Raw genomic sequence first — 26,321 nt, forward strand, 5'->3', positions numbered from 1 at the left:
GTTAGCGTGGATAGGGGATTGGCTGTCAAATAGGAGGCAGAGAGTGGGGGTCAATGGGTGCTATTCGGATTGGCGGATGGTGACTAGTGGAGTGCCCCAGGGGTCGGTGCTGGGGCCTCAGCTATTTACCATTTATATAGATGATCTGGAGGAGGGAACCGAGTGTATGGTGTCGAAATTTGCTGATGACACCAAGATTGGGGGAAAGGCAAATTGTGCGGAGGGTGTGGAAAGTCTGCAAAAGGATCTCGATAGTCTGGGCGAATGGGCCAGGAACTGGCAAATGGAATTTAATGTTGGCAAGTGTGAAGTTGTCCACTTTGGTAGGAGTAATGGTAGGAAGGACTATTACTTACAGGGCGAAAAACTGCAGCATGCGACGGTGCAGAGGGACCTCGGGGTCCTTGTGCATGAGTCGCAAAAACCCAGCTTGCAGGTGCAGCAGGTGGTCAGGAAGGCGAATGGAATGCTGGCCTTCATAGCGAGGGGGATTGAATATAAAAGTAGGGAGGTCTTGCTGCAACTGTACAGGGCACTGGTGAGGTCGCAGCTGGAGTACTGTGTGCAGTTTTGGTCGCCGCACTTACGCAAGGATATTTTGGCCTTGGAGGGAGTGCAGAGGAGATTTACTAGGCTGATACCGGAGTTGAGGGGGTTGTACTATGAGGAGAGGCTGAATAAACTAGGCTTGTACTCGTTAGAGTTTAGAAGAATGAGGGGAGATTTCATTGAGACGTATAAGATGATGAATGGGATGGATAGGATAGAGGTGGAGAGGCTCTTCCCGCTCAGAAAGGACAGTAGGACTAGAGGGCACAGCCTCAAGATAAAGGGGGGGCGGTTTAGAACAGAGTTGAGGAGGAACTTCTTCACTCAAAGGGTGGTGAATCTCTGGAATTCTCTGCCCATTGAAGTGGTGGAGGCTGCCTCGCTAAATATTTTTAAGACGCGGGTTGATGGGTTTTTGATAAGAGAGGGATTAAGGGTTATGGGGAGAGGGCGGGAAGGTGGAACTGAGCCACGACAGATCAGCCATGATCTTATTGAATGGCGGGGCAGGCTCGAAGGGCTAGATGGCCTACTCCAGCTCCTATTTCTTATGTTCTCATGTTCTTATGTTCTTTGGGTTATCATTGACCAGAAACTCAACTGGTCTTTCCACATAAACAGAATGTCTGCAAGAGCAGATCGGAAGCTAGAAATCCTGCAATGAATAACTCACCTCCTGATTCCCCAAAGCTTGTCTGCCATTTACGAGACGCAAGTCAGGAATGAGATGGAATGCTCCCTGTTTGCCATGATCGGTGATGCTCTAACAACACTCAAGAAGCTTGATATCATCTAGGACAAAGCAGCACATCCATTCCCTCCACTATCAAAGCTCAGTAGCAGCAATGTATACCATCAACAAATTCACTAAAATTTCTTAGCCAGCATCTTTCAAACCAAAGGTCACTACTTTCCAGAAGGACAAGGGTAGCAAATACATGGGAACACCACCACCTGCAAGTTCCCCTCCAAGCCACTCACCATCCTGGCTTGGAAACATATCACCCTTCCTTGCAATCACTGGGACAAAATCCTGGAATTCCTTCCTTAACAGCATTGTGGGTCAGCCCACAGCACATGGACTACAGCGATTCAAGAAGACAGCTCACCACCACCTTCTCAAAGGGAACTAGGGCAAGGCAATAAATGCTGGCCAGCCAACAATGTCCTTGTCCCATGAATGAATTTAAAAAATCTTGCTGAATTTCTGCCCACCTGATAACCCAGCAAACAAATTTTCAATTAAAGGAAGTGGATATTGATCAGCACACAACACTGATTTATCATGATAAATATTAACTGAACCACTGGTTTCTTGACAGGTACGATGGGAGTAGCCCAGTCACTTATTGTAATTGGCCCTAACACAGCAGTGTTAACAAGTTGTACTAATTCTTCTTTGACTTTGGGATGAATTGCAAATTGCAGTTCTTTTGCTTTGAGACTTTCTAGTTAATTACCATGGACCACATGAAGAGGCAATGTTGCTGTTTCTTCATTCAACTCTACATTGACCTTGATGTAATTTTTTAATGGCATGATCTCTTTCGTATATGTCCTTAAAATCACATCAGCTGGTTTGAAAGGAAGATGTTTCAGCTTTTGTTTGTATGTAGTCTTAGGAATTAAAGATACAGCAGCAGCAGTATCAACTTCCATTCTAATAGGTCGTCCACTTAACTTCAGAACCACCCAGAATCTATGTGATCCATCCTGTGTGGGTAAGACATTCAGTTGGAGCTCCTCGTCACATTTCTGGACATTCTCTTTTCACAATCATAATTCTGTTCTTCCATGTTGTAAGTTAATTTTGTAAAATGCAACTTATTCTTCTTCTTGAAAGTACCCAGATTCTTCTTCTGAATATTCTTCTCAGGGGAAGCTGGTCTAGCCCAATAAGCTTTTGCAATATGATCCATTTTTCCACAATCCTTGCATTGACGGTCCTTTCTCCATTATTCGCTACTGAAGGGCCCTTTTGACACACATGTGACACCCTTGTTGCAGTTTTGACTTCTTATGGGCAGTTTCCAACTTGTGGATCTTTATTGTGGCATCAAATTGTGAAGCCTCTTTAGCAGCCAGTTCCATCGACATAGCAGTGTCTACAACTGTCTTTAAAGTCAAAGCATGTTCAGTAAGCAATTTTCTTTGAATAGCCTCATTTTGGAGACCACAACCTACACAATCTCAAAGTGTATCTTCTAATGACTCATCAAGCTCACATTTTTTGCATCAGGCTTTTTAAAGTTGTCACAAACTGAACAATGCTTTTATCTTCTTGATTCCTTCAGTGGAACTAAACCGTTCCATGATGATCAGTGGTTTTGGACAGTAATGTTCTCCGTCCTTTGCACTACCATTCTCCCAGTCTACATTCGGGTAATTAAAGTCCCCCATTATAACCACTCTATAAAGTTGCATCTCCCTGTAATTTCCCTGCGGATTTATTCCTCTACATCCTTCCCACTAATTGGCCCTCAGTAAACTGCACCAAGCAATGCAATTGCATCCTTTTTGTTCTTTAGCTCTAGCCAAATTGATTCTATCCCTAAACCCTCTGGGACATCCTTTCCCTTTAGGATTACAACAGCAAGCCACTTCCCAGAGAGAGAGAATGCTTTCTTCTGTTCCCAGTTTTTAACTGAAAGCCACAGCAGTTAGAGACAGGGGGCGAGTGAGGAGGCAACTCTCAAAAGTTTTGCTTGAAGCAGGAAACATCGTACAATGGAGTAATATGCAAGAAAGCAAGATCCAGAGGAACTAAAGGATGATTGGTTCTAGAAACCTGGAAATAGAACATAGAACATAGAACATTACAGCGCAGAACAGGCCCTTCGGCCCACGATGTTGCGCCGACCAATTAAAAAAGCAATGACCCTCTAACCTAAACCAATCCCTTTCCATCCATAAACCTATCCACGGATCTCTTAAACACCCCCAAACTAGGCACATCTACAACTGCAGCAGGCAGGGCATTCCAATCCCTCACCACCCTCTGGGTAAAGAACCTACCTCTGACATCCGTCCTATAACTACCACCCCTTAATTTAAAGCTGTGCCCCCTCGTGCTAGCTTTCTCCATCCGAGGAAAAAGGCTATCACTGTCCACCCTATCTAAACCTCTAATCATCTTGTATGTTTCAATAAGGTCCCCTCTTAGCCGCCTTCTTTCTAACGAAAACAACCTCAAATCCCTCAGTCTCTCCTCATAGGACCTTCCCTCCATACCAGGCAACATCCTGGTAAACCTCCTCTGCACCCTCTCCAAAGCCTCCACATCCTTCCTATAATGTGGGGACCAGAACTGCACACAATACTCCAAGTGCGGACGCACCAGAGTTTTGTACAGTTGCAACATGACGTTGCGGCTCCTAAATTCAATCCCCCTACCAATAAACGCCAAGACACCGTATGCCTTCCTAACAACCCTATCTACTTTATTCCCAACTTTCAGGGATCTATGTACACATACACCTAGATCCCTCTGTTCATCCACACTATTCAGAGTCCTACCGTTAGCCCTATACTCTACACATCTGTTATTCCTACCAAAGTGAATTACCTCACACTTTTCCGCATTAAACTCCATCCGCCACCTCGGCCCAGCTCTGCAACTTGTCCAAGTCTCTCTGTAAACTATGACACCCCTCTTCACTATCTACCACTCTTCCGACTTTGGTGTCATCAGCAAATTTACTGATCCACCCAACTATACCCTCATCCAGATCATTTATAAAAATTACAAACAGCAGTGGCCCCAAAACAGATCCCTGAGGCACACCACTTGTAACCGAACTCCATGACGAATACTTACCACCAACCACCACCCTCTGTCTTCCATCAGCTAGCCAATTCCTGATCCAATTAACTAAATCACCCTCAATCCCATACATCTGCATTTTCTGCAGAAGCTTTCCATGGTGAACCTTATCAAACGCCTTACTAAAGTCCATATATACCACGTCAACTGCCTTACCCCCATCCACCTCTTTGGTCACTTTCTCAAAAAACTCAATAAGGTTAGTAAGGCACGACCTACCCTTCACAAAACCGTGCTGACTATCTCCAATCAATTCATTACTCTCTAAATAACTACAAATCCTATCCCTAATAATTTTTTCTAAAACTTTGCCCACAACAGAAGTAAGACTCACCGGTCTATAATTCCTGGGGAAGTCTCTGTTCCCCTTCTTAAACAATGGGAAATAGAAATAGAACAAGATTGTATTCATGGGCATCACAGGAAAAACTGAGGAGGAATTGGCTGGTGAGAAACTAATTTTCTAAAGGCTGCTAAAGTAGTCCTAAAGTTGGAATCACAGAATCTCTACAGTACAGGAGGCCCTTCGGCCCATCAAGACTGTATCGATCACGATCTCACCCAGGTTTGATTCCCGTTATCCTCATTTACTCTGCTAATCCCCCTGATATTAGGGTCAATTTAGTATGGCCAATCAACCTAACCCACACATCTTTGGACTGTGGTAGGAAATCGGAGCACCCAGAGGAAACCCAAACAGACATGGGGAGAATGTGCAGAGTCCACACACCTTCCACACCCTGACGAAGGAACACTGTTTCCGAAAGCTTGTGAGATTACTATCAAATAAACTGGTTGGACTCATCGTGGGCCGAAGGGCCTGTTCTGCGCTGTAATGTTCTATGTTCTATGTTTTGACTCTAACCTGGTGTGGTGAGACTTCTTACAGAGTCCACACAGACAGTGACCCGAGCTGGGAATGTATCCTGGGTTCCGAAGTTGTGAGGCAGCAGTGCTAAACACTGTACCATCATGTCTTATACAGTCTGTGGATAAATGTTAAAGTAACTGGGAAGACCGTCGAGGCTGGAAATCAGAGCTTGTGTAGTCAAGATAAAGAAATGCTAAAGGAGTTGGTGTAAAATCTGGAGTGGATTCATTCACAGAAGTAGAACAGAAGCTCAGTCCAAAAGAGTCCTTTGGAAAATGTGGAGTGGATTTTGGAATTCAACCTGCTAATAGAAAGCCTAATTATGAAAGAAAGTTTTAAAGAGTGTTTTTGGGAGTGGAGTTTGGCAACTCTCATGTGACAACTATTTGGGTGATCCTGAGGAGAAATCCACAGACACTGACTTGGATTCAGACTGGAGTGTGTATTTGACCATGGCCAACCTGTGTGCTTTAGAAAACACTTTGTGTTTAATGAGATCACTGCAGCTTCAAATTTACTTTGTCAACTGTGTTAATATTAAAATCTGTGTAATTGTTAAACTAAGGGGGAAGTAAAGGAGTGTTGTATTATCATTATTTTCCCTGCCTAACAAATATCTTTTTCTTGTTAAAACTACATAAGTTAAAAGTGAGAGATGGGAGGTTTAAGGGGGATTTGAGCAAAAACCTTTTTACTTAGAGGGTGGTGACGGTCTGGAATGCGCTGCCTGAGAGGCTGGTGGAGGCAGAATGCCTGACATTGGATAACATTCAAGGCTATGGGCCAAGAGCTGGTAAGTGGGATTAGGTGGGCAGGTCAGGGCATTTGATGTGTCGGTGCAGATACGATGGGCCAAAGAGTCTCTGTGATTCTGTAATTAGCAGTCCTGTGACTTTATTCCTCTATGTTTGATATTTAAAAAGTAACATTTATGGCCTTTTGAGCTAGGGATTCAATCTAGGATCTGCTCATCCAATTATAACATCAGCTGGGATTGTAACAATATGTTGGTGCTGACTGCCATGCCAATTTAGTTTAAATCCACCCCGAACCCAATGTGAACAATTCTAGAATTGTTGAGGTGTCACCCATATCTTTTGAATAGATATCTCCTGGTGTCCCAATGCCCCAAGGATCTGAAGCTCTTCCACCTCTACCATGTTTTAGAGTCAGAAACGGGGGAATTTAAAATGGGGATCAAAGAAATGGTTGACTAAGTACATACTTTTGTTCTATCTTCACGAAGGAGGACACAAATGACATATCAGAAATGTTGGGGGACAGAAGATTTAATAGGAAGGAGAAAATGAAGAAAGTCAGCATTTGTTGAGAAATGATATTTGGGAAATTGATGAAATTGAAAGCCAATAAATCCCCAGGGTCCGATAATCTTCTCCCCAGAGAACTTAAGGACGTAAACCTAGAAATAGTGGATGCATTGATGGTCATCTTCCAAGTTTCTATAGACTCTGGAACAATTCCTTCAGATTGGAGCATTGCTAATGTAATTCCAGTATTTAAAAAGGAAATTAGAGAGAAATCAGGGAATTATAGATCAATAGGCTTGGTGTCGGAATTGGTGAAATTCTAGAATCCATTATCGAAGATTTATAGCAGAGCACATGGAAAACAGTGGCAGGATTGGACAGAGTCAGCATTGGCTTATCAAACAGAAATCACACCTGACAAATCTATTGGAATTCTTCGAGTATGTAATTGGTAGACTTGATGAGAGGGAGTCAGTGGATATTGTTTATTTGGACTTTCAGGGAGTAGGAATAAATGGGTCTTTTTTACAATGGCAGGCAGTAACTAGCAGGGTACCACAGCGGTCAGTGCTAGGACACAGCTATTCACTATATATATAGATGAGGAAACTAAATGTATTATCTCCAAATTTGCAGATGACGCAAAGCGGGTGAGGAGGATGCAGAGATGCTTCGGCGTGATTTGGTCAAGTTGAGTGAGCGAACATGTGCAAGACAGATGTAGTATAATGTGGACAAATGATGTAAATAGAAATAGGGATGAGATCCTGAGAAGTGATTATGAAGAACTAGGAAAAAGGTTAAGAAGCAGGGTCTCAAGGGTGGTTATCTCAGGATTATTTCCAGTGCTACATGCTAGTGAGGATAAGAACAGGAGAATATGGCAGATGAATGCGTGGCTAAAGAATTGGTGCAGGGGCAGGGATTCAGATTCTTAGTTCATTGGGATCTTTTCTGGGGCAGAGGTGACCTGTTAAAGAGAGACGGGTTGCAACTGAACTGGAGGGGCACCAATATCCTTGAGAGGGGCAGATTTGCTAATGCTACAAGGGAGGGTTTAAACTAGATTGGTGGGGGCAGGGTGAATCCTCAGCAGCAGGGAAGCAAATGAGGGGCTGGAAGAAGATGCAGTACTCAGCAATGGCAATAGACATGATAGGCAGGAGCATGGCAGGAGCACAGCGGGGAGCGGGGGAAACCTCTTGGATTAGATTGCATCTATTTCAATGCAAGAGGGCTGAGGGACAATCTGATAGAAGTCTATAAGATTATGATGGGCATGGACAGAGTGGATAGTCAGAAGGCATTTCCCAGGGTGGAAGAGTCAATTACTAGGGGACATAGCTTTAAGCTGTGAGGGGCAAGGTTTAAAGGAGATGTGCAAGGCAATTTTTTTTACACACAGAAGATGGTGGGTGCCTCTGAGAATCCACTAGGTGTGGAGGTCACAGGGTGGTTATCATGGGTGACTTTAACTTTCCAAATATTGATTGGAACCTTTATAGGTCAAATACTTGGGATGGGACACTTTTTGTACAGTGTGTGCAAGAGAGTTTCCTCACACAATATGTGGATAAGCCAACACGAGGTGGGGCCACAACTGGACTTGGTACTGGGTAATGAACTGGGCCAAGTGTTAGATTTGTTTGTGGGAGAGCACTTTGGAGATCTGACTACAATTTGGTGTTCTTCATTATTGCAATGGAGAGGGATAGGGTCACACGGCAGGGCAAGGTTTATAATTAGGGGAGGGGTAATTATGATGCCGTTTAGCAGGATGCTGCCTAGTTTGGAGGGTGGTCTTATGAGGAAAGGTTGAGAGAGCTGGGGCTTTTCTCTTTAGAGCGGAAGGTGAGAGGTGACTTAATAAGATGAAGTTTATAAGATGATGAAAGGGATAGATAGAGTGGACGTGCAGAGACTATTTCCTTGGGTGGATGTAGCTGTTACTAGGGGGCAAAACTATAAGGTTCATGGTGGGAGATATAGGAGGGATGTCCGAGGTAGATTCTTTACTCAGAGAGTGGTTGGGGTGTGGAATGCACTGCCTGCTGTGATAGTAGAGTCGGACACTTTAGGAACTTCCAAGTGGTTATTGGATAGGCACATGGAGCACACCAGAACGATAAGGAGTGGGATAGATTGATCTTGGGTTTAGACATAGCTCGGCACAACATTGAGGGCCGAAGGGCCTGTACTGTACTGTTCTATGTTCTAAACCCACACTCCCAGAAAGGGATCAGCATCCATTAACCTTGTTTAAAACTTGCTGAATAGTCTGACAAAAAAAAATCAACATGTTAATTATGTTTCTTTTTTCACAGATGCTGCATGTCATACTGAATATTTCTGGCATTTTATGTTTTGAGTACAATAGAAAAGTCTGAATATGACTACTTGAAGAGCCAGGACCTACATTAACTTAATGGACCAAATGGTATCCTTCAATTCGGTCAATTCCAACTAAAATTTAAATGTGCTCTACAAATCCTACATGAAAGGTCAGTGCAAATACTATTTAATTCACTGCTGTAAGCTCAATTGTAACAGATGCAGAATCCAATACAGGAAACTAATTCATTGACATAACCCACTGCAGCCTATTACACCCAGGAGTTTGGTCTTCATGCTCAGTTTGTATGGTAACATGGCCTCTTTATGGGGGCAATCCCTAATAGCCACGTGATTGGGTCAGATCCTATCAATAGGCAGCAGGGAAGCCCAGCCAATCAGGTGCAAGGGTGTGCATCTTGGATCAGGGAGGAGTGGAGAGCAGCAAAGTATTCAGTTCATTTTCTTGTTTGTAAACTGATAATGAACCCTTTATAACTTGAAGCCATAATGAGTCATCTTTGAAATTATTACACTTCGTTACCTTCTCTTGTGCTGTAATGTGACCTGAGTAAGATGTCTGAGAGCAGAGATATAATCAGATGTTCCTAGTTGTCTTAAATCTGAATCGGGCCCCATAATGTGTTCGAGGGAAGTTTGTGCCCATTAGGCAATGGTTTTGTAGAGATTCATCTCAAGCAGTTCCAAATTGCAGGACTGTGTCCTCCACAGGCTGTTCCCTGGGACCCATTCCCTGATAAACATCAACTGTGGCTTGAGGACTACAACTAACAAATTTGTTTGGATTTTTCGAGGAGCTGACTAGATGTGAAGATGAGGGCAGTGTAGGTAATGTGGTCTACATGAACTTCAGTAAGGCTTTTGACAAAGTACCGCATGGGAACCTGATCAAGAAGGTAAGAACCCATGGGATCCAGGGCAATGTGGCAAATTGGATCCAAATTGGCTTAGTGGCAGGAAGAACATAAGAACATAAGAAATAGGAGCAGGAGTAGGCCATCTAGCCCTTTGAGCCTGCCCCGCCATTCAATAAGATCATGGCTGATCTGAAGTGGCTCAGTTCCACTTTCCCGCTTTCTCCCCATAACCCTTAATTCCCTTGCCTACCAAAAAACCTATCTACCCGTGACTTAAATATATTTAGCGAGGCAGCCTCCACCACTTCAACGGGCAGAGAATTCCAGAGATTCACCACCCTTTGAGTGAAGAAGTTCCTCCTCGACTCCGATCTAAACCGCCCCCCCATTATCTTGAGGCTGTGCCCTCTAGTCCTGCTGTCCTTTCTGAGCAGGAAGAATCTCACTACCTCTACCCTATCTATCCCCTTCATTATCTTATATGTCTCTATAAGATCCCCCCTCATCCTTCTAAACTCCAACGAGTACAGACCCAGTCTATTTAGTCTCTCTTCATAGGCCAACCCCCTCATCTCCGGTATCAGCCTAATGAACCTTCTCTGCACTCCCTCCAAGGCCAAAATATCCTTGCACAAGTGCGGCCACCAAAACTGCACACAGTACTCCAGCTGCAGCCTCACCAGTGCCCTATACAGTTGCAGCAAGACCTCCCTGCTTTTATATTCTATCCCCCTCACTATAAAGGCCAGCATCTCATTCGCCTTCTTGATTACCTGCTGCACCTGCAGACTGGGTTTTTGCGACTCATGCACAAGGACCCCCAGGTCCCTCTGCACCATAGCATCTGCAGCTTTTCGCCCAGATTACTTAAATAGTAATCCCTCCTACTATTATTCCTGCCAAAGTGGATAACCTCACACTTGCTAACATTGTACTCCATCTGCCAGGTCCTCGCCCAATCGCTCAGCCTATCCAGATCCCTCTGCAGACTTTCCACACCCTCCGCACAATTTGCAGGCTCGAAGGGCTAGATGGCCTATTCCTGCTCCTATTTCTTATGTTCTTATGTTCTTCCTGCCACTAAGCCAATTTGGATCCAATTTGCCACATTGCCCTGGATCCCATGGGTTCTTACCTTCTTGATCAGGTTCCCATGCGGTACCTTGTCAAAAGCCTTACTGAAGTTCATGTAGACCACATTACCTACGCTGCCCTCATCTTCACATCTAGTCAGCTCCTCGAAAAATCCAATCAAATTTGTTAGTTGTAGTCCTCAAGCCACAGTTGATGTTTATCAGGGAATGGGTCCCAGGGAACAGCCTGTGGAGGACACAGTCCTGCAATTTGGAACTGCTTGAGATGAATCTCTACAAAACCATCTTTGTGTCATCAGCAAATTTCGACACCCTACGCTCAGCCCCCTCCTCCAGATCATCTATATAAATGGTAAATAGTTGAGGCCCCAGCACCGATCCCTGCGGCACTCCACTAGTTACCAACCGCCAATCAGAATAGCACCCATTGATACCAACTCTCTGCCTCCTATTAGACAGCCAATCCCTTATCCACGCTAACACCTTACCCCCAACTCCATGCCCCTAACCTTCTGAAGCAACCTTTTGTGCGGCACCTTATCAAACACCTTTCGAAAATTGAGAAACACCACATCCACCAGTTCCCCTCTGTCTACCGCACTAGACACATCCTCATAGAATTCCAATAAATTTGTCAAACACGACTTCCCCTTAACGAATCCGTGCTGCGTCTGCTCTATCAAACCATTCTTTTCTAGGTGCCTCGCTATTTCTTCTTTGATGACGGATTCCAGCATTTTTCCAACAATTCCAGCATTTTTCCAACAGAGGGTGATGGTCAAAGGTTGTTTTTGTGACTGGAAGCCTGTGTCCAGTGATGTTCCACAGGGATTGGTGTTGGGCCCCTTCAGTTTGTAATGTACATTAATGATCAAGGTGTGAATGTAGGAGCTATGATCAATGAGTTTACATATGACATGAAAACTAGTGGTGAGGTAAATAGTGAGGACAAAAGTTTTAGATTACAGGATAACATTGATGGCTGGTCAAATGGGCAGAACAGAGGCAAATAGAATTTAACCCTGAAAAGTGTGAGGTCATGTATTTTGGGAGGATAAACAAGACAAGGGAATGCACAGTGAATAGTAGGATACTAGGATTACAGAGGACAAGAGGGGACCATGGGGTGCATATCTACAGATCTTTGAAGGCTAAAGGACAGGTAGATAAGACGGTTAAGAAGGCATATGGGACACTTTCCTTTATTAGCCAAGACATAGAATTTGAAAGCAGGGAGGTTATGATGGAGCTATATGAAACGCTGGTTAGGTCACAGCTAGAGTACTGTGTGCAGTTCTGGTTACCACACTATAGAACAAAGAACACTACAGCACAAACAGGCCCTTCGGCCCACAAGTTGCGCCGATCACATCCATACCTACCAGGCCATAAAACTATCTGTAACTTCCAATTCCATTAAATCCCATGTACTCATCCAGAAGTCTTTTAAAAGACCCCTGTGAGTTCGCCTCTACCACCACCGATGGCAGGCGGTCCTACTCACTCACCACCCTCTGAGTGAAAAACGTACCCCTAACATCTCCTCTGTACTTGCTCCCCAGCACCTTAAACCTGTGTCCCCTCGTAGCGACCATTTCAGCCCTGGGAAATAGCCTCCAAGAATCCACCCCATCTATTCCTCTCAACATTTTATAAACCTCCATCAGGTCGCCTCTCAACCTTTGTCTCTCCAGGGAGAAGAGACCTAGCTCCCTCAACCTATCTTCATAAGGCATGCCTCCCAATCCAGGCAACATCCTTGTAAATCTCCTCTCTACACTCTCTCAATAGCTTCCACATCCTTCCTGTAGTGAGGTGACCAGAACTGCGCACAGTACTCCAAGTGGGGTCTGACAAGGGTCTTATAAAGTTGCAGCATTACCTCCCGATTCCTAAACTCAATCCCTCGATTAATGAAGGCCAGTACACCATACGCCTTCTTGACCACATCCTTCACCTGCGAGGCTGATTTAAGAGTCCTTTGGACCCGGACCCCAAGATCCTTCTGTTCCTCTACACTGCTAAGACTCCTACCCTTGATATTGTACTCCTTCATCCCATTGGACCTGCCAAAATGGACCACCACACATTTATCCGCGTTGAAGTCCATCTGCCACTTATCCGCCCAGTCTTGCATCCTATCTATGTCACGCTGCAACTTCTGACATCCCTCCAGACTATCCACAATACGACAAACATAGAACATAGAACATAGAACACTACAGCACAAACAGGCCCTTCGGCCCACAAGTTGCGCCGACCACATCACCTACCAACCTACAGACCTATCTATAACCCTCAATCTCATTAAACCCCATATACTCATCCAGAAGTCTTTTAAAAGACCCCAGCGAGTTCGCCTCCACCACCACTGACGGCAGCCGATTCCATTCACTCACCACCCTCTGAGTGAAAAACTTACCCCTAACATCACTTCTGAACCTCCCTCCCCGCACCTTAAATCTGTGTCCTCTCGTAGCGACCATTTCAAACCGGGGAAATAGCCTCTGAGAGTCCACCCTATCTATTCCTCTCAACATTTTGTAAACTTCTATCAGGTCGCCTCTCAACCTTCGTCTCTCCAGGGAAAAGAGTCCCAGCTCCCTCAACCTAACTTCATAAGGCATGCCTCCCAGTCCAGGCAACATCCTTGTAAATCTCCTCTGCACCCTTTCAATAGCTTCTACATCTTTCCTATAGTGAGGCGACCAGAACTGCGCACAATACTCCAAATGAGGCCTGACAAGGGTCTTATAAAGTTCCAGCATTACCTCCCGACTCCTAAACTCAATCCCTCGATTAATGAAGGCCAGTACACCATACGCCTTCTTGACCACCTCCTCCACCTGCGAGGCCGATTTAAGAGTCCTGTGGACCCGGACCCCAAGATCCTTCTGCTCCTCAACACTACTCAGACTTCTGCCCTTAATAGTGTACTCGTTCATCCCGTTGGTTCTGCCAAAATGGACGACAACACATTTATCCGCGTTGAAGTCCATCTGCCACTTCTCCGCCCAGTCCTGCATCCTATCTATGTCCTGCTGCAACTTTTGCCATCCTTCCAGATCATCCACAACACCACCGACCTTCGTGTCATCAGCGAACTTACTTACCCATCCCTCCACTTCCTCATCCAGGTCATTTATGAAAATGACAAACAACAAGGGTCCCAGAACAGATCCTTGAGGCACTCCGCTGGTGACTGACCTCCATTCAGAAAAAGCCCCATCCACAACCACTCTCTGCCTTCTGCAGGCAAGCCAGTTCTGGATCCACAAGGCCAAAGGCCCTTGGATCCCATGCCCTCTCACCTTCTCAAGAAGTCTTGCATGGGGGACCTTATCAAACGCCTTGCTGAAGTCCATGTACACTACGTCCACGGCACTTCCTTCGTCAATGTGTTCAGTCACATTATCGAAGAACTCAACTAGGCTTGTAAGGCACGACCTGCCCTTGACAAATCCATGCTGACTATTCCTGATCATGTCAAACCTCTCCAAATGTTCGTAAATCTTGTCCCTCAGAAGCCTCTCCATCAGCTTACCAACCACTGAGGTCAGACTCACCGGTCGGTAATTTCCCGGGCTATCTCTGTTCCCTTTCTTAAAAATAGGAACTACATCCGCAATCCTCCAATCCTCTGGAACCTCTCCCGTCTCCATTGACGACGCAAAGATCATCGCCAGGGGCTCTGCAATCTCTTCCCTCGCCTCCCACAGTATCCTGGGGTACATCCCATCTGGTCCAGGCGACTTATCTACCTTGATAGAATTCAAAAGTTCCAACACATCCTCCTCCTTAATATTCACGTACTCAATCCTTTCCATCTGCTGCAAATCCATAACAAAATCTCCCAGATCGGCTTCCACCGTGAATACTGAGGCGAAGTACTCGTTAAGCACCTCCGCCATTTCTTCTGGTTCCACACAAACCTTTCCCCCCTCACCTTTTATCGGTCCTATCCCTTCTCTTCTTATCCTTTTACCTTTCACATATTTATAGAAGGCCTTGGGATTCTCCTTAATCTTACTCGCCAAGGTCTTCTCATGACCCCTTCTGGCTCTCCTAATTTCCCTTTTAAGTTCCCTCCTACAGTCCTTATACTCCTCAAGATCTTTAACATCTCCTAATTCCCTGAACCTCTTGTACACCTTCCTTTTCTTCCTGACTAGGTTCAACACATCCTTTGTGCACCACGGTTCCCTCGACCCACCAAACCCCCCTCGTCTCATCGGAACGTTGTCATTCAGAGCTCCAGACACACATTCCTTGAATATCTGCCACCTTCCTTCGGTACTTTTCCCTAAGAACGCCTCCTTCCAGTTTATTTGTCCAAGTAACTTCCTGACTTCTTCGTATCTCCCCTTACCCCAGACAAACACCTTCCTAGCCTGCCTGATCCTATCTCGTTCCAACGCAATTGTGAAGGAGATAGAATTATGGTCACCATATCCAAGATGCTCTCCTACCGAAAGATCCATCACCTGCCCTGGTTCATTCGCCAGTACCAGGTCAAGTACAGCCTCTCCCCTCGTAGGCTTGTCCACATACTGCGTCAGGAAACCCTCCTGAACACACCTAACAAACTCCTCCCCATCCAAACCCCTTACCCTAGGGATATTCCAGTCGATGTTTGGGAAATTGAAGTCTCCCATCACGACAACTCTGTTATTAAAACATCTCTCCAGAATCTGTTTCCCTATTTGCACTTCAACTTCCCTGTCACTATTGGGCGGCCTATAGATTACACCCAGCAAAGTTTTTGACCCTTTGCTGTTCCTAACTTCCACCCACAGAGATTCTGTAGACAATCCCTCCACGACATCCTCTTTCTCTGTAGCCATGACACTATCCCTGATCAACAGTGCCACGCCACCACCCCTTCTGCCACCCTCCCTGTCCTTCCTGAAGCACCTGAAGCCTGGCACCTGAAGTACCCAGTCCTGTCCCTGAGACATCCAAGTCTCCGTAATGGCCACCACATCACATTCCCAAGCAGCAATCCACGCCCTAAGCTCATCTACCTTATTCACTATACTCCTTGCATTAAAATATATACACTTCAGCCCCTCAGTCTGGGCATTTCCCATCTCCACCACCTGTCTAACCTCCCTCGCATACTGCCTGCGGTCCTCCCCTACCTGGGAGCGAACCTCCTCCGTCCCAGTTTCCCCAACACAGTTCCCTCCCCCCATCCTTTCTAGTTTAAAGTCCCCCCGGTAGCCTTAGCCAGTCTTCCCGCCAAGATACTAGTCCCCCTGGTATTTAAGTGCCACCCGTCCCTACTATAGAGGTCCCACCTACCCCTAAAGAGGTCCCAGTGATCTAGGAACCGAAATCCCTGCCCTCTACACCAGTCCCTCAGCCACGCATTCACCCTCCACCTCATTTCATTTCTTCCCTCATTCTCCCTTGGCACAGGCAGCAATCCTGAGATTACTACCTTCGCTTTTCTCTTCCTCAGCTGCCTACCCAGTTCCCTATAGTCCTTTTTCACAAGTGCCTCCCTCTTCTTACCTACATCAGTAGTACCTATATGTACTACTACCTCCGGTTCCTCACCCTCCCCTTTCAGGATGTCTGGGACCCGCCCAGAGACATCCTGGATCCCAGCCCCAGGGAGACAAACCACCATCCGCGACTCCCTTCTACGTCCACAAAAACGCCTGTCTGCGCCCCTCACTGTGGAGTCCCCTATTAATACTACCTTTCTGCTTCCCTTTTTGATTTTTTGGCTCACTGGCTCAGCTCCAGAGAGCTGGCCATCGCTTCCTCCCTCAGATGAGCTGTCCCCCCCAGTAGTACTCAGGCCGGAGTACTTATTTTGAAGGGGGACATCCACCGGAGTGCTCCCCATCACCCGTGTTTTCCCCTTCCTAATGGTAACCCAAGTGCCCTCATCCCGTTGCCCTGGTGTGACTACCTGCTGGTAGCTCCTTTCTATAACGTCCTCACTCTCCCTAACTAGCCGAAGGTCCTCGAGCTGCATTTGCAGCTCCTTAACCTGGTTTCGTAGGGCCTGCAACTCCACACACCGAGCACAGGTGTGGATGTCTGGCAGGCCAGGAGCCTCCAAGACCTCCCACATGTTGCATTGGCAACAACATACAGGTCTCACACTCATATTTACCCCTTATAGCAACCCAAAGGAAAAAAGGAAAAAAAAACTTACAACTTACCTTATCTCTTTGGCCCTGTGAGCCAAAGCACTTACAGCACACACAAATACAAAAGCAGTCTTACCAGCTCTCAGACAGAGCCCCTCTCTCTCTCTCTCTCTTTTTTTTAGGTTAGGGGAGGGGGGAGGGCTGGGATACTCTACCCGTGTAGAGTATCGGGAAACCCCTCCGGTCTAATTTATAGTCGGGTAAAAAAAAAACGCGACCCGAGTGCCCTCGCAACTACTTCCGGGGTCAAACCGGGGTCAAACTTAAAAAAAAAACAATCAAAAAAAACCCACTAAAAAATAAAGTTAGTTTCTAAAAGAAAAAGTCGCTTTTACTCACCCACAGCTCTCCACTCTCAAATCGCAGCCTCTCTTCAATGCTCCCACGGAACAATGAGGCTGGACCCCCGAGGTGAGTAAACTTTTAAAGGTGAAAAAAAAACCTTCGATTCGTCGATGAACCCATCCCTCCACTTGCTCATCCAGGTCATTTATGAAAATGACAAACAGCGAGGGTCCTAGAACAGATCCCTGGGGCATTCTGGTGCAGAAAAAGACCCATCCACAACCACTCTCTGCCTTCTGCAGGCAAGCCAGTTCTGGATCCACAAGGCCAAAGCCCCTTGGATCCCATGCTCTCTCACCTTCTCAAGAAGTCTTGCATGGGGGACCTTATCAAACGCCTTGCTGAAGTCCATGTAAACCACATCCACCACTCTTCCTTCATCAATGTGTTCAGTCACATTTTCAAAGAACTCAACTAGGCTCGTAAGGCACGACCTGCCCTTGACAAAGCCATGCTGACTATTTCTGATCATTCTAAACTTCTCTAAATGCTCATAAATCTTGTCCCTCAGAATCATCTCCATCAACTTACTAACCACTGAAGTCAGACTCACCAGTCGGTAATTTCCCGGGCTATCCCTGTTCCCTTGAAAATAGGAACCACATCCGCAATCCTCCGGAACCTCTCCCGTCTCCATCGATGACGCAAAGATCATCGCTAGGGGCTCTGCAATCACTTCCCTCACCTCCCACAGTAACCTGGGGTACATCCCATCCGGTCCCGGCGACTTATCTATTTTGATAGAATTTAAAAGTTCCAACACATCCTCTTTCTTAACATCCACATACTCAATCTTTTCAGTCCGCCGCAAACCTGTAGTACAACCCCCCAGATCACTTTCCATCGTGAATACCGAGGCAAAGTACTCATTAAGCACCTCTGCCATTTCTTCCGGTTCCACACAGACTTTTCCCCCTTCACCTTTTATAGGTCCAATCCCTTCACTTCTCATCCTTTTACTCTTCACATATTTGTAGAACGCCTTGGGATTCTCCTTAATCTTACCCACCAAGGCCTTCTCATGAGGATGTGATTGCATTAGAAAGGATGCAGAAGAGAGTCACCAGGATGTTGCCTGGGCTGGAGCATTTCAGTGATGAAGAGAGGTTGTGACAAAGAGTAATCCTTCAGATTTGAAATGTTGGCTCTATTCTCTCTCCACAGGTACTATCAGGCCTGCTGAGATATTTCAACATTTTCTGTTTTTGTTGTGTGTGATGAAGAGAGGCTGGTTAGAACAAACAAAGAACAAAGAAAGTTACAGCACAGGAACAGACCCTTCGGGCCTCCAAGTCTGACCATGCTGCCTGTCTGAACTAAAACACCCTACCCTTCCTGGGACTATATCCCTCTCTTCCCATCCTATTCATGTATTTGTCCAGATGATTCCTGGGTTGTTTTCCTTCCAGTCCAACATCAGCATCTCCATATTGTTGTTTTCCTTGGAACAGAGAAGGCTGAGGGGGGGACCTGACAGAAGTATAATAAATTATGAGGGACACAGATAGGTTGGACAGGAATAAACTTTTCCCTTTAGTAGAAGGATCAATAATCAGTGGGCGTAGATTTAAGGAAAGGGGCAGGAGATTTAGAGGGGACTTGAAGAAACATCTTTTCACCCAGAATGTGGCGGAACCTTCACAACATTTAAGAAGCATTTAGATGAGCCCTTAAAATGCCACAATACACAAGGCTACAGACCAAGTGCTGGAAAATGGGATTAGAATAGATAGGTGCTTGATGAACAATAAGTTTATTGGGCCAGAGAGCTGCATGTTGTGGTATAAACCTCAGTGACTACAATTCTGGACAGACACTCTGATTTTGTGAGAAGTGTTTGGTCTTCCAATATGTTGCAGATTAGTATATTGCAAGGTCCAGGACACTGCCTTGAAAGACACAAAGCCTGAGGCAGCCACAATAAAGGCTTTGTGGGAAAAAGCCACAGTTTAAGGCCCTTCCACTATTATACAGCAAGGGCCTGGAACCTTTTTAAATCCCTGCATGCCGTATGCACCAGAGAATGTCTGAAATGAAACTTATAGTGTAAATATGACTTGTAATTGCAAGTATAATTAGATCCTGCAGTGTGCCACAAGCTAATTGAAGGAAATAGTGCAGAAGATAATGATGAGATATTCGCAGTAATCTTCAGCCAGAAGTGTTGTGTGGATAATCCATCTCGGCCTCCTCCATGGTCCCCAGCATCTCAGATGCCAGTCTCCAGCCAATTCAATTCACTCTACATGATATCGAACGTAGAACATAGAAAAACTACAGCACAAACAGGCTCTTTGGCCCACAAGTTGTGCTGATCATATCCCGACCTACTAGGCCTACCTATCACCCTCAATCCTATTAAATCACATGTAGTCATCCGGAGGTCTCTTAAAAGACCCTGACGAATTTGCCTCCACCACCACCGACAGCAGCCAATTCCACTCACCCACCACACTCTGAGTGAAAAACTTACCTACTCCCCAGCACCTTAAACCTGTGTCCTCTTGTAGCGACCATTCCAGCTCTGGGAAATAGCCTTTGAGAATCCACCCAATCTATATCTCTCAACATCTTATAAACCTCTATCAGGTCACCTCTCATCCTTCGTCTCTCCAGGGAGAAAAGGCCGAGTTTCCTCAACCTATCCTCATAAGGCATGCCACCCAATCCAGGCAATATTTTATAATAATTTAAAATTTAATAATAATAAATTCAATAATTTAATAGTAATATAAAATGCAAATAATGTTCAAATTTGATATCAAGAAACAATTGGAGGCACTGGACAGTGAAAAGACAATGGGCTTTGATAACATTCCGGCAAGAGTACTGAAGATTTGTGCTCCAGAACTCACCGCTCTCCAAGCCAAGCTCTTCCAGTACAGTTACAACTCTGGCATCCATCCAACAATTTGGGAAAATTGCCCAGGTATGTCCAGTACACAAAAAGCAGGACAAATCCAACCTGGCCAATTCCTGCCCAATCAGTCTACTCTCGATCATCAGTAAAGTGATGCAAGGAGTCATCAGCAGTGCTATCACGCAGCACCTGCCCAGCTATAGCCTGTCCAGTGACACCCAATTTAGGTTTCACCAGAGTCACTCAGCTCCTGACCACATTACAGCCTTGGTTCGATCATGGATGAAAGAGCTGAATTCCAGAGGCAGGATGAGAGTGACAGCCCTTCACATCAAGGCCACATTTAACCGAGTGTGACATGAAGGAGACCTAGTGAAAATGAAATCAGTGGGTATCGAGGGTAAACTCTCCGTTGGTTAGAGTTATACCTGGTACATAGGAAGACTGTTATGGTTGAAGGGTCTGTCATTTCAGCTCCAGGACATCTCTGCACGAGTTCCTCAGGATAGGCCCAACAATCTTCAGCTGCTTCATCAATGACCTTCCCTCTGTCATAAGGTTAGAAGTGGGGATGTTAATGATTTCACAATGTTCAGCACCATTTGCGATGACTCAGGTACCAAAGCAGTTCATGTTCAAATGCAGCAAGATCTGGACAATATCCAGGCTTGAGCTGAAAAGTGGCAGGGTCACATTCATGCCACTCAAATGCCAGGTAATGACCATCACCAATAACAGACACTCTAACAACCACCCCTTGACATTAAATTGTGTTACCATCACTGAATCCCCCACTGTCAACATCCTTGGAGTTACCATTGACCAGAAACTCAAATGGATTCACCACATAAACAAAGGGGCTTGGAATACTGCGGCGAGTAACTCACCTCCTGACTCCCCAAAGCCTATCTACATCTTTATAGCACAAGTCAGGAGTGTGATGGAATGCTCCCCAGTTGCCTGGATGGGTGCAGCTCCAACAACACTGAAGAAGCTCGTCACCATCAGGACAAAGCAGCCCCGCTTGATTGGCACCACATCCACAAACATTCAATCCCTCGACCACCGATGCTCAGTAGCAGCAGTGTGTGCTATCTACAAGATACACTGCAACGATTCATCAAAGATCTTTAGGCAGCACCTTCCAAACCCACGACCACTTCCATCTAGAAGGACAAGGGCAGCAGATACATGGGAACACCCCCACCTGGAAGTTCCCCTCCAAGCCGCTCACCATCCTGAATTGGAAATATATTGCCATTTGTTCACTGTCGCTGGGTCAAAATCCTGGAATTCCCTGCTTAACAACATTACGGGTCAACCCACAGCACATGGGCTGCAGTGATTCAAGAAAGCAGCTCACCAACACCTTCTCAATGGCAGCTAAGGATGGGCAATAAATGCTGGCCGGCCAGCGATGTTCATATCCCACTACTGAATTTTTAAAAATTATATCCATTCAAGCAATAATCTGTCTTCCTATTACTCTACTATAGTGGATAATCTCACATTTATCCACATTATCCTGCATCTGCCATGTAGATACCCACTCACTCAGCCTGTTCAAATCACACTGAAGCATCTCTGCATCCTCCTCACAGCTCAGCCTCCCACCCAACTTTGTATCATCTGCAAATCTGGAGATAATACATTCAGTTCCCTCTTCCAAATCATTAATATATAATGTGAACAATTGGTGCCCTGCAGAACCCACTAGTCACTGACTGCTTATCAGAAAAAGATCCAGCCAAGACAACTCTTTGCTTCCTATCTGCTAACCAGCTTTCTATCCATCTCAAGACATTTCCTGCAATCTCATGTGCTTTAACTTGACATAGTAGTCTGTTACGTAAGATCTTGTCAGAAGCTTTCTGAAAGTCTAAATAAACCACATTCACTGGTTCTCCTCAGTCAATTTTATTAGATACATCCTCAAAAAATTCCAATAGGTTCGTCAAGCATGATTTCCCTTTTGTAAATCCATGCTGATTTTGCCTAATTATCCCACTGCCTTCCAAATACCGAGTTATGAATTCCTTGATAATGGACTCTAGCAACTTCCCCAATACCGACGTTAGGCTCACTGGTCTATAGTTCCCTGTTTTCTTTCTCTTTCTTATTGAATAACAGGCTTACATTAGCTGCCTTCCAATCTATAGGAACTAATCCAGAGTCCAAAAAATTTTGGAAAGTAACCACTAATGGATCTAATGTTTCCATGGCCACTTTCTTAAGTACTCTGGGATGTAGATTATCAGGACTTGGAGATTTATCCATCTTCAATCCCATCAATTTTCCCAAAGCCCTTTCTCTAATGCTGATTTCCTTCAGCTCTTCACTAAAACATGATTCTCTCAGCACTTTTAGCACATTAGTCATGTCTTCCTTTATAAAATCTGAAGCAAAGTACAAATTTAAGTTTGTCAGAAGCTTTTTCCCAGAGTGGAAGAGTCAATTACTAGGGGGCACAGGTTTAAGGTGCGAGGAACAAGGTTTAAGGGAGATGTACAAGGCAGATTTTTTACACAGAGAGTAGTGGATGCTTGGAACTCGTTGCTGGGAGACGTAGTGGAAGCGGATGCAATAGTGACTTTTAAGGGGCGTCTTGACAAATACATGAATAGGATGGGAATGGAGGGATATGGTCCCCAGAAGAGGGTTTTAGTTCAGTCAGGCAGCATGGTTGATGCAGGCTTGGAGGGCCGAAAGGCCTGTTCCTGTGCTGTAATTTTCTTTGTTCTTTAATTTCTCAGCTATTTCTTTATTCCCCATTATGAACTCTCCTGTTTCTGACTGTAACAGGCCTACATTCGTTTTTGTCAATTTTTTCTCTGTATGTATCTATGGAAACTTTTACAGCCAATTTTTACGTTCCCCGCCAGCTTACTTTCATACTCTATTTTTCATTTCTTAATCAATTGCTTGGTCCTTTGCTGAATTTTAAACTGTGCCCAATCCTCAGGCCTATTGCTTTCTCTTGCCAATCCGATAGATGCGGCAGAGGGACCAGTTCCTCCTCTACCCACTGCACAGTCAGGGTGACTGCGATGACTTCACCCAGAATGCTCCTTGGTGAAGTCTTTCTGCCACCTCTGCTGGAGGTACTTGTAAGATCTTGCTTTGGGGATGAGTGGGAGTAGTCCATGTTAAACTCTTCCTCTCATGGGTGTCAATTAAACAAAGAATGTGGTGGCAACATCATCCAACCAATGCTTCGTGTCTTCATGGGCAAGGAGCTGAAGCCATTGGCGGTCTCTGCAGGAAAGTGATGATGCTTCTGCAAAGGAAGAGCGATGCTCCTTTCTTTTTCAGCGATATGTCTGACTCCTGCCTAACTGAGAACTGAATGCTCCCTGACAATGAATGAGCACATGGTGGGCTTCATAAACAATTTAAACATAGAAACAGATTTAATGGGATTGAGGGTTATAGATAGACCTGGTAGGTATGGATATCATCGGCGCAACTTGTGGGCTGAAGGGCCTGTTTGTGCTGTAGTGTTCTATGTTTTATGTTCTAAACATGAAGATAGGAGCAGGAGGAGGCCATTTAGCCCTTCGAACCTGCTCTGCCATTCATTACGATCGTGGTATCATCCAACCCTCAATAGCCTAATCCTGCTTTTACTCCATAACCTTTGAGCCCATTCATCCCAAGTGCTATATCCAGCCACCTCTTAAATACATTCAATGTTTTGACATCAACTACTTCCTGTGGGAATGAATTCTGCAGGTTCACCATTCTTTGTGTGAAGATATGTCTCCTCACCTCCATCCTAAATGGTCTTCCCTGTGAGCCTTGGTTCTGGACTCCCCCACCATCGGGAACACCTTCCCTGCATTTACCTTGTTTAGTCCTATTAGAATTTTATAAGTCTCTATAAGATTTCCCCTCATTTGTCTGAACTCAGCCAAAACAATTCTAACCTTGTCAATCTCTCCTCATACATTAATTCCGCCATCCCTGGAATCAGCCAGGTAAACCTTCACTGCACTCCCTCGAGGGCAAGAACATCCTTTCTCAGAAAAAGAGACCAAAACTGCAGACAATAGTCTAGGTGTGGTCTCACCAAGACCCTGTATAACTGCAACATCCCTGCTCCTATACTGGAAATCTCTTGCATTGAAGGCCAACATGCCATTTGCTACTTTATTGCCTGCTGCACCCGCATGTTTACCTTCAGTGACTGGTGCACAAGGACACTCAGGCCCTGCTACACACTCCCGATTTACTCTTTCGATTTACAGCCATTCAGATAGTGATCTGCCTTCTTGCTTTTGCTTCCAAACTGAATAACTTCACATTTATCCAAATTATGCTGCATCTGCCATTGATTTGCCCACTCACCCAACCTGTTCAGATCATTCTGAAGGATCTTTGCATCCTCGTCACAGTTCACCAACTTGGTATTATCTGCAAACTTTGAGATGTTACGTTTTGATTTGATTTATTATTGTCACATGTATTAGCATACAGTGAAAAGTATTGTTTCTCGCGCTCTATAGAGACAGAGCATATTATTCATAGAGAAGGAAAGGAGAGAGTGCAGAATGTAGTGTTACAGTCATAGCTAGGATGTAGAGAAAGATCAACTTAATGCGAGGTAAGTCCATTCAAAAGTCTGATGGCAGCAGGGAAGAAGTTGTTCTTTTCATTCCATTCGATTGCACAACAATTTCATTCAGGAAAGTTCCCTCTCTCTGTCTCAGGCTCCAAGTACTTACATTGTCTCTGATAAAATCCCAGAGTAAAAATAACTTTTGAAGACTCCGAGGAAGCAGCTGTAGCTTCTCATTGGGTCTTTTTTCCATGTAGGATTTGGCTGTCTTGCTTGGTGCTTGTGGTTCCATGGCATCAACCTTGGCCACCTAGCCACCTGCTAGGACTCCATACCCCATCCTTCGTACCTCCCACAAACTGCAGCCGGTCATTTCATTTTGACTTTCAGAAACTTGTTTAAAGAGAAATAATTGGAGAGAAGTTTCTGTGAATGGGGAGAAATAACTGGTGTGACTCTGTCCGCTGTTAATAGGGTCCTGTAGTGACGGATGGGACTTGTCGGGAGCGTTGGTGGCCAAGGCACACTTACATACCTCTCGTGGTATACCAGTTGAAAACCACTGATCTAAAACTGCACAGTCGAAATGAATCTGCCATCAAAATATTCATCACTAGATTCAAATTTCTGGGGACACACACAATTCCTTCATGTCAGTCTCCATCAACATTTTTGGCCTCAGAATTCTCTGCTTCATGCATCATTTCAAAAATCTGATTGTTTCACAGTGAAACAATGTATTGCATTATGATACTTGGAATCACACTAATTAACATTGATTAACCATTCCCTGTGCATTGCTCTGATTTAAATGTCTGCGATCACCATTCTCGATCTGCTTTTTCTCAAATTGATAGAAAATACACCTTCAGACTGCCAATCAATAACCCCCATCTCTGTACTGAAATTTGCATCTATCGTTTTGTCACTCTAGAAATTCAGCCACCATCAAATCCTCCATTTTTTGTTTTACCGCAGAGTTACCTGTCCTTGCTGAGAAAGTAGCTGGGAGTGACTGTCTTCCTAAGAACAGCACCATTTCATTTAGGAGACCGTCTTCACTATGAAATTGAACCCACCAATACCAAGGGCAGAATTTTTCCATTCCACCCACCACGAGAATCGTAGCGCAACACAGACCACGCAAAGGTCCTTTGACCTCGGATGGGATTTTCCAGTTTTGGGAAAAGAATATATTGACATGAGAAATACGTGCACAGTACTGATCTGAGTAAATGAAAAGGGAATAGCCCAACAGTCCAGTACCATAGTGTTGTCCATAAAGATATGTTCAGCATGGAGCTGGAGGGCATGAACCAGTGCCCTAACTGAGTGGTGTTCAATGAAATAGGAGCAGTGCAGAGTGGCACTATGGCAGGTAGGCTATATGTGTTGCACTCACCTTGAATTATTGAGTGAACTCAGGTTGTCTTGAGCATGCCATTCATTTCCAAACTGTCTTAAGGAGAATGTAATTTTCTGCTGGCATGGCACAAGATTGAAAAACATGGGGTGATTTCAATGATCAATTGTTTTAAGGAGCATTGGTCAGCTGAAGAAAATTGCAAATGGTGTCG

General features: G+C 45.0%; 1 protein-coding gene across 1 annotated transcript in view; it reads left to right on the forward strand.

Annotated features, from left to right (window-relative positions):
• The window catches only part of LOC145359963 (glutamate receptor ionotropic, kainate 4-like), a 273,024-nt gene that overhangs the window by 27,573 nt on the left and 219,130 nt on the right, over positions 1-26,321 (forward strand). Inside the window, exon 2 of the mRNA XM_080214862.1 lies at positions 8,836-9,012. The gene's annotated coding sequence lies outside the window, so the exon portion shown is untranslated. The remainder of the gene's footprint in view (positions 1-8,835; positions 9,013-26,321) is intronic.

Source organism: Carcharhinus amblyrhynchos, chromosome 29 (assembly GCF_965287045.1).
Source record: "Carcharhinus amblyrhynchos chromosome 29, sCarAmb.v2.hapA, whole genome shotgun sequence".
NCBI lineage: Eukaryota > Metazoa > Chordata > Chondrichthyes > Carcharhiniformes > Carcharhinidae > Carcharhinus > Carcharhinus amblyrhynchos.